Source organism: Abramis brama (assembly GCF_963993115.1).
Source record: "Abramis brama genome assembly, contig: SCAFFOLD_81, whole genome shotgun sequence".
In the NCBI taxonomy this organism is placed as follows: Eukaryota; Metazoa; Chordata; class Actinopteri; order Cypriniformes; family Leuciscidae; genus Abramis; species Abramis brama.
Window position 1 is genome coordinate 21171 of NW_028156046.1, and position 10353 is coordinate 31523.

Here is a 10353-nt window from a genome sequence, read left to right on the forward strand (position 1 = left end):
AGGTGAAAATGATATGAATTAATGGCATGTTAAGCCAATAAGTGGTATTTTACTGCCCCCTGCTGTTTAAAATAGTCATTTTCTCATATTGGTATTGGTATCAGCCATGGTAAATCATGATAAATGATGGTGTGTGTGTGTGTGTGTGTGTGTGTGGTACAAATATAACAAAGGTTTTATTTTCCAACATGAAAACAAACATAACAGAGTGCTAGTGCACAAACAATAACCGACAATGATAATGGATGAGAGGGGAACTTAAATACACAGATCAAGACAAGGACAACAGGTGACGGTTATGATGATGAGGAGCAGGTGATGATGAGGAGGGTGATGAGGAGCAGGTGCAGGTGATGACGACAGATGGTGAATGTGATGAAGACAGAAGGTGAATGTGATGAAGGTGAATGTGACACCAATATCACTGAAACATTTGTGTGTGTGTGTGTGTGTGTGTGTGTGTGTGTGTGTGTGTGTGTGTGTAGCATTATTGTGTGTAGCATATGTAGCAAGTATACATTATTGAGTTAACATGGAAACACTGGTTTGCTTTAGTGCAGAAAACTGGTCAAAATCATGAGGTTTAAAGTGAAAGTGAGCCAATAAGTGGTCTTCTACTGCCCTCTGCTGGCCATTCTACTTATTAATAAAATTTTTCCACATGTGCTTGCATTTATACTTGAATACACACTAAAAATCACTTATATAGCAATAACTATTATAACACAATCATATTTTGTCAGTGTTAATCACTTTATTTGCACTGACACTTCAAATAATTGCTAGTAATGTGGTAAATCATGGTAAATCATGGTTAACTATGCTGTGTGTGTGTGTGTGTGTGTGTGTGTGTGTGTGTGTGTGTGTGTGTGTGTGTGTGTGTAAGCATGCATTGAGTTAACATGGATAAACTGGTTTGCTTTAGTGCAGAAAACTGGTTTAAAGTGAAAGTGAGCCAATAAGTGGTCTTCTACTGCCCTCTGCTGGCCATTCTACTTATTAATGAAATATTTCAACATGTGCTTGCATTCATACTTGAATACACACTAAAAAAATCACTTATATAGCAATAACTATTATAACACAATCATATTTTGTCAGTGTTAATCACTTTATTTGCACTGACACTTCAAATAATTGCTAGTAATGTGATAAATCAGGCTAGAAACATGGTAAATCAAAGTAAATAATACTAGATTGTCGTTTATCTCCTGGTAAATAATACTAGAACGTGGTATATCATGGTAAATCATGGTTAACTATGCTGTGTGTGTGTGTGTGTGTGTGTGTGTGTGTGTAAGCATGCATTGAGTTAACATGGAAAAACTGGTTTGCTTTAGTGCAGAAAACTGGTTTAAAGTGAAAGTGAGCCAATAAGTGGTCTTCTAGTGCCCTCTGCTGGCCATTCTACTTAATAATGAAATATTTTACATGTGCTTTTGCATTCATACTTGGACACACACTAAAAATCACGTATATAACTAACTATTATAACACAATAATATTTTGTCAGTGTTCATCACCTCATTTGCACTGACACTTCACATAATTGCTAGTAATGTGGTTAATCATGCTAGAAACATTGTAAATCATAGGAAATAATACTGAAATGAGGTGTATCAAGGTAAATCATGCTAGAATCCTAATAAATCATTCTGGAACATGGTATATGATAGTAAATCATGCTAGAATCATATTAAATAATTCTAGAATGTGGCAAATCGTTGTGGGAGGAGCCTATTTTACTCAAATGGCTATAACTCAAGAAGTAAATGAGATATCTTCACCAAACTCAGTACACATGTGTATGGGTTCAATTTGAGGTCACAGTAAACAATTTTATGGAGATCGGACCATAGGTGGCGCTATAACTGTTAAAAAGCTTTAAAACCATATATATCCCATGGCAAATTGCCTGTATTGGCTGTAAATGGTCTTTTCCATCTATTATGTCAGTGGTTACATGCTTGCTAAATAAATCTTAATAACTTTTGATGCTTTTGTGCTTAAATGCCTTAAAGGCCTTAACTGCTTGAACCCCGATAAATGCTGCTTGCAGCTTTAATTATTATTATTATTCTTCTGCCGTAAAACGCATCGTGCAGCCCAAACCGTAAGGGCTAGAGCATTGAAACTTTGCCAGATGGTAGTACAAAAATCGAGGAGAGGTTCAGAGATTATGACCCCGATTGGCCCATAGGTGGCGCTATAGTGACCAAAAGCGTGAAACAGCTCATAACTCCTAGACCGTATGTCATAGACTCAAGTGTCTTATATCATTGGAAAGCTGGACGCCTGACGAACAAAACGTATATCTCCGATTTTATTTCCGTCATGATAGATTTTCCGCCATTTTGAATTTTGTCAAAAACCTACTTTTGCAAACTAGACCGTGGTTTTTTGTCCGATCGGAACCAAACCAGTGCAGAAATGTTCTCTGGAGTCTGAAGATAAATAATTATCAAAAAAATGTTGAAATTTCGGTTCATGGTCGCTAGAGGGCATAAAATGAACGTTGTGGGAGGAGCCTATTTTACTAAAATGGCTATAACTCAAAAAGTAAATGAGATAGATTAACCAAACTCGGTACACTTGTGTATGGGTTCAGTCTGGGGTCACAGTAAAAAAATCGCGACGATTGAACACTAGGTGGCGCTATAACATGAAAAAAACATGAAAAGGGCTATAACCACCTGACCGTTAGTCCGATTGACTTGAAAATTGGTATGCAGTGTCTTGGCCCAAGGTGCCATGTATGTCTATGAGGACATTGGTGTATCTCAAAAAACATGGCCGCCATTGGCCAATAAATTTGAGCACCTATTAAACAAGGTTAACAGAGGCCGATCGGAATGAAACTCGATGGGCATGTTTGACTCATGGCCCTAGAGGTCTGTAAGAATTTTGAAAGAAATCGGCCACTAGTTGGCGCTAACGAGTTTTATGGCTCTGTAATCACGTGGTGTTACACATATCATCACAAAATGCATATCATTTGATAGATCTGCTCATGTTGAACAACTTTGCCTCTAGAACCACTAATGTCAATCAAACCGTTCATTAAATATTTACGAATATGTTAAAAACCTACTTTTGCAAACTAGTCCTAGGTTTTTCGCCCAATCGGAACCAAACCAGTCTAGGACAATTCTCTGGACTCTCTAGATCAATAATTATCAAAAAAAAGTTGAACTTTTGCATTTGGATGGCTGTAATAGGGTCATTTATAAAATGGGCGTGGCAAAATACATTAAAAAGCTTATAAATCCTAAATAAAAACCCAGAACTTCACAAAAATTGGTGAACTTATGTGACATAACATCATTAACAAGCATGCAAAATTTCATGGAGATCGGACCATAGTTGGCGCTATAACTGTTAAAAGGCTTTAAAACTATATATTTCCTATGGTAAACTGCCTGTATTGGCTGTGAATGGTATTTTCCATCTCTGATCATATAATTTTCATATCATAATGTTAAAAACTAGTGCAATACAATTCTCTGAACTCACTAGAACAATAATTGTCAGAAAAAGTTGAACTACTTCATTTGGATAGCTATAATAGGTTCACTTCAAAATGTGGCCTTTACCAGGTGTCCCCGAAAGCCTATATCTCTTTAATGAATATTTAAACCTACTTAAAAACAAGTCAGAACATGTGAAATATCACTCTGAACATGCATGGAAATTTTCAGACAGATCTGACAAAATTTGCCTCTATAACAGTTAAAAAGGTGAAAATGATATGAATATAATGGCATATTAAGCCAATAAATGGTATTTTACTGCCCCCTGCTGTTTAAAATAGTAATTTTGTTATATTGTTCTATAATTTACATTTAGACTTCATAAAATCACTATTTTAACATTTACAATTACATTTAGTCAAAATCCACCTGTTAAAGTATTATTATTGACAGTTTGATCACATCATATAGTTCAAATGTCTGTATCTACAACATAATGTGTGTGTGTAGTCTTAGGTTTCTGAATAAATTCTGAATCATCTGATTAATAGCTTACAAAGACTTTGTGAAATGTTTATAGACCATTCAAATATATTTTCATAATGACATATCCCAATAGCATTGAAAAAACAACAACATTTGTCTTTGTGTGTGTGTGTGTGTGTGTGTGTGTGTGTGTGTGTGTGTGTGTGTAAACATGCATTATGGAGTTAAAATGGAAAAACTGGTTTGTTTTAGTGCAGAAAAATGGTGAAAATCAAGAAGTTTAAAGTGAAAGTGTGCCAATATGTGGTCTTCTACTGCTCTCTGCTGGCCATTCTACTTATTAATGAAGTCTACTCACATATGCTTTTACATTCATTAGACACTAAAAATCACTTATATAACAATAAGAAACTAAAAAAATCACTTATATAACAATTACTATTGTAGCACAATCATGCTAGAATCATAGTAAATAATACTAGAATGTGGTAAATTGTTGTGGGAGGAGCCTATTTTACTAAAATGGCTATAAGTCAAGAAGTAAATGAGATATCTTCACCAAACTCAGTACACATGTGTATGGGTTCAATTTGAGGTCACAGTAAACAATTTTATGGAGATTGGACGATAGGTGGCGCTATAACTGTTAAAAAGCTTTAAAACCATATATTTCCTATGGTACATTGCCTATATTGGCTGTAAATGGTGTTTTCCATCTATTATGTCAGTGGTTAAATGCTTGCTAAATAAAACTTGATAACTTTTGATGCTTTTGTGCTTAAAAACCCTTAAAGGCCTTAATAGCTTGAACCCCGATAAATGCTGCTTGCAGCTTTAATTAGGGGTTCAAGCACGAAGTGCTGAAACCCTATTGTAATTGTACTGATTTTTATTATTAGGGGTTCAAGCACGAAGTGCTGAAACCCTATTGTAATTGCCCTGATTTTTATTAGGGGTTCAAGCACGAAGTGCTGAAACCCTATTGTAATTGTACTGATTTTTATTATTATTATTATTATTAGGGGTTCAAGCACGAAGTGCTGAAACCCTATTGTAATTGCTCTGATTTTTATTATTATTATTTTCCCCTAAAACGCATCGTGCAGCCCAAACCGTAAATGCTGGAGACTTGAAACTCAGCCAAATGGTAGTCCTCAATTTGGGGAGAACCTATCAAAGTATGGCCCCGATTGGTCAATAGGTGGCGCTATAGCAAGCAAAAGTATGAAATCAGCCATAACTCCTAGACGGTTTGTCATAGAATCAAGTGTCTTATATCACTGTAATCCTTGGCTCAAGACGGTCAAAACGTATATCTCCGATTTCATTTCCGCCTGGGAAAATTTTCCGCCATTTTGAATTTTCTCAAAAACCTACTTTTGCGAACTAGTCCTAGGTTTTTCGTCCGATTGGAACCAAACCAGTGCAGAAATGTTCTCTGGAGTCTGAATATCAATAATTATCGAAAAAATGTTGAAATTTCGATTCATGGACGTTAGGGGGCGTCAAAACGTACGTTGTGGGAGGAGCCTATTTTACTAAAACGGCTATAACTCGAGAAATAAATGAGTTATCTTCACCAATCTCGGTACACATGTGTAATAGTTCAATTTGAGGTCACAGTGAAAAAATCGCGACAATTGAACAGTAGGTGGCGCTATAACTTGAAAAAAACATGGAAAGGGCTATAACCACCTGACCGTTTGTCCGATTGACTTGAAAATTGGTATGCAGTGTCTTGGTCCAAGGTGCCATGTATGTCTATGAGGACATTGACGTATCTCAAAAAACATGGCCGCCATCGGCCAATGAAGTTTGAGCACCTATTAGACAAGGTTAACGGAGGCTGATCGGAACGAAACTCGATGGGCATGTTCGGCTCATGGCCCTAGAGGTCTGTAAGAATTTTGAAAGAAATCGGCCACTAGTTGGCGCTAACGAGTTTTATGGCTCTGTAATCACGTGGTTTTACACTTATAGTCACATTATGCATATCATTTGATAGATCTACTCATGCTGAACAACTTTGCCTCAAGAACCATTGCTGTCAATCAAACCGTTCATTAAATATTCGTGAACATGTTAAAAACCTACTTTTGCGAACTAGTCATAGGTTTTTCGCCCGATCGGAACCAGACCAGTCTAGGGCAATTCTCTGGACTCTCTAGATCAATAATTATCGAAAAAAAGTAGAAATTTTGCTTTTGTTTGGCTATAACATGATCATTTAGAAAATGGGCGTGTCAAAATACACTCAAACGTTTATAAATCATAAATAAAAACTCAGAACTTTACAAAAATTGATGAGCACATGTGACATAACATGCTAAAGAAGCATGGGAATTTGTGGAATTTATGGAGATTGGACCATAGGTGGCGCTATAACTGTTAAAAAGCTTTAAAACAATATATATTCTATGGTAAATTGCCTGTATTGGCTGTAAATGGTGTTTTCCATTTATGATCTTATAATTTTCAAATCATAATGTTCAAATCTAGTGCAGTACAATTCTCTGGACTCTCTAGATCAATAATTATCAGAAAAAGTATAACTTCTTCATTTGGATGGCTATAATAGAGTCACTTCAATATGTAGCCTTGACCAAGTGTCCCCAAAAGCCTATATCTTTTAAATATCTTTCAGATCTAGTCAGAACATGTTACTCTTAACAAGCATGAAAAATTTCAGACAGATCGGACAAAATTTGCCTCTATAACAGTTAAAAAGGTAAAAATGATATAACATGGCATATTAAGCCAATAAGTGGTATTGTACTGCCCCCTGCTGTCATTTAATCATACTACTCCCTAATATTGTTATATAATTCATATTTAGACTTTATAAAATCATTATTTTAACATTTACAATCACATTTTGTCAAAATGCATCTATTGGAGTGTTACTATTGACAATTGTTTTACATTTAGAAAACGAAAGTAAAACCTTGTCCGCCATTTAGGCCACGCCCCCCCCCCCAGTACAAATTCACTCATAACTCGAAAACGGAAAGTCGCCGCGCGCTCAAATTTTGATGGTAAGGACCTCTCCGGGCTCTTGATCGAAACGTAGCTCCCGGCCCCAATCGCCCAAAAACACCGCGATGGTCTCATTCAACAGGGCTCCTCAAGCACTATCTATGCTCTGAGGTTTAGAATTTTTCGCCATCTGGTTCCCGAGATATAAGTGAAAAAACTAATTCCCATTCATTCACTTCAATTGTAAGATGGAGGCTGTAATTCCACTGTTGTCAACTAGAGGGAGCAGCAGTATTAGACATAGTATTAATCTTTTTATCAGCTTTCAGCTTTGGCCAACAAGCAAATGCTTAAAGCTATTTATTATTATTATTATGGACTGATAATACAGATCACAAAGAAATATGTGAAATGGTTAGACCATTAAAAGATATTTTCACAATAACATCCCAAAAACATTGAAAACATATTTGTCTTTGTGTGTGTGTGTGTCTGTGTGTGTCTGTGTGTGTAAGCATGCTTAATGGAAAGAACATGGAGAAACTGCTTTGTTTTACTGGTGGATAAAAAAGTCTTTCAAATGAAAGTGAGTCAATTAGTGGTCTTCTACTGCCCTCTGCAGGACATTCTACTTATTAAAATATTTTTACCTGTGCTTTTGCATACATTTTTAGACTATATAAAATTGCTTGCATGAAAATCACCTATTATAACACAATCATGTTTTGTCAGTTTATCACTTCATTTGTACTGAGCTCTCAGTTTGAACAATTCTGCCTCTCAGTGATTAATTTGAAATCTGAAAATGGTGTTATACAGAGGAGATTTGCAATTATCATTTTGTTACCTATCTTTTGTTTAAAATATCTACATCTACAACCAAATGTGTTTGCATGTGTGTGTTGAAGCATGGTTAGTGTATTAAGTATTATTGTTTAAGTATTATTGTTTTCATTTACATTTTAACCACCAGAAGACCACTCATTGCTTCATTCTGCTTACTAAAATATTATTTTCCATTTAGTTTCCATTTGAAATATTGTTTAAACTTTATAAAATCATTAAAATAACATTTCAAATCATATTTTGTCTGTTTATAAATCCCACAGACTCACATTGGCTGCAATACTAATGTTTTTGAAAGACACAGACCTGATAGTCTAATCTTTGTGTATTGTGCATATAGTATTGATATTATTACTATTGCAAATCATGTTATTGTAACTCATATCTTAACAGAATATTATTTGTAATTTTAATTCTTTATTTCTTAATTGTTTTTTTCTGATTACTACAGATATTATCAACAAAGATATCAACTACACCTTCACTTTTAATATTGATAAGCTGCACACACAGCGCAATCACACACCCACTAATGCATTCAAATAAATGTAATCTTACTGTGCTACTTTATTTGTACATGATTAGAATGAACAGACATCTAAGAATATTTTTCTTCTTTTGTTAAAGCCACTTCAGACTACAAGTAAGCATTATATTACTAATCAACTATTTTAAAGGTGCCATACAATTGAAAACTGTATTTATCTTGGCATAGTTGAATGGTAAGAGTTCTGGACATGGAACTGACATACCGTGAGCCTCAAACACCATTGTTTCCTCCTTCATGTGTAAATCTCCTGTTTGCAAAAGACCGCTGAAAAATGAGTGAATTACAGCATAACACTGACTGTGACGTTGGAGTCGGGATCATTCATATTTATACCCCCCCAATTTGCATATACCAGCCCATGTTCTAGGCCAGGCAGTGTTAACGTGGACCTGCACAGCCGAATCATCAGAAGTTCTGCAGGTATTGTGAAGAAGCAAGCAAGGACAATAGTGAAAATGTCAGATCATGGATATAAATGTTATGTTCGAGGCTGTGCTGCGGATTTCAGAACTTTTCATTCCCTTCCCACAAAAGAGAACTGCCAACAGGCATGGTTGATTTTTACAACAGGATACCTTACCATTTTAATTCAAAGCTGTTAGTTTGCTCTGCCCATTTCACCACTGACAGTTTTTCTAACCTGGGACAATATCAAGCAGGTTTCGCTCATCGTTTGATACTGAAGAAGGGGGCAGTTCCAACTAATGTTATATTTCCATTACAACCCCTACCGCAAGCAGAAAGTAACGTTACTGATTTTATCCACTACTTGACTGTTGAAGACATTTCTGTTTCAGAGATATCAGAGAACAATTTAAAATATATCAATGCATTCTACGGCACCTTTAAAATAATTATTTAAAATGGAGATCAGGCCATAACATCACAAAAACATGAAAAGGGCTATAACCACCTGACCATTAGTTCGATTGACTTTAAAATTGGCATGCAGTGTCTTGGTCCAAGGTGCCATGTATGTCTATGCCGCCATAGGCCAATAAAGTTTGTGCACCTCTTAGACAAGGTTAACGAAGGCCGATCGGAACGAAACTCGGTGGGCATGTTCGACTCGTGGCCCTAGAGGTCTGTAAGAATTTTGAAAGAAATCAGCCACTAGTTGACGCTAACAGGTTTTACGGCTTTGTAATCACGTGATGCATGTCATTTGATAGATCTCCTCATACTGAACAACTTTGCCTCAAAAACTACTGCTGTCAATTAATTTGTTCATTAAATACTTGCGATTATGTTAAAAACCTACTTTTGCGAACTAGTCCTATGTTTTTCACCCGATCGGAAATATACCAGTGCAGTACAATTCTCTGGACTCTCTAGATCAATAATTATATAAAAAACTTAAACTTTACCCATTGGGTAGCCATAATAGGATCATTTAGAAAATGTGTATGGCAAAAAACACTCAAAAGCCTGTAAATCCTAAACGAAAACTCAGACAACTCACTAAACTGCCTTCTGTGCTTAAAGACCCTAAATGCTTGAACCCCGCTAAATGCTGCTTGCAGCTTTAATTATTATTATTATTATTATTATTATTTTCCCCTAAAACGCATCGTGCAGACCAAACCGTAAGAGCTGGAACCTTGAAACTTGACCAAATGGTAGTCCTCAATTTGGGGAGAACCTATCAAAGTATGACCCCGATTGGCCCATAGGTGGCGCTATAGCAACCAAAAGCGCGAATCTGCTCATAACTACTAGACCGTATGACGTAGACTCAAGTGTCTTATATCATTGGAAAGCTGGACGCCTGACGAACAAAACGTATATCTCCGATTTCATTTCCGCCATGATAGATTTTCCGCCATTTTGAATTTTGTCAAAAACATACTTTTGCGAACTAGTCCTAGGTTTTTCGCCCGATCGGAACCAAACCAGTGCAGAAATGTTCTCTAGAGTCTGATTATCAAAAACTATCGAAAAAAAGTTGAAATTTCGACTCACGGACGGTAAGGGGCGCCAAAACGTACGTTGTGGGAGGGGCCTATTTTACTAAAATGGCTATAA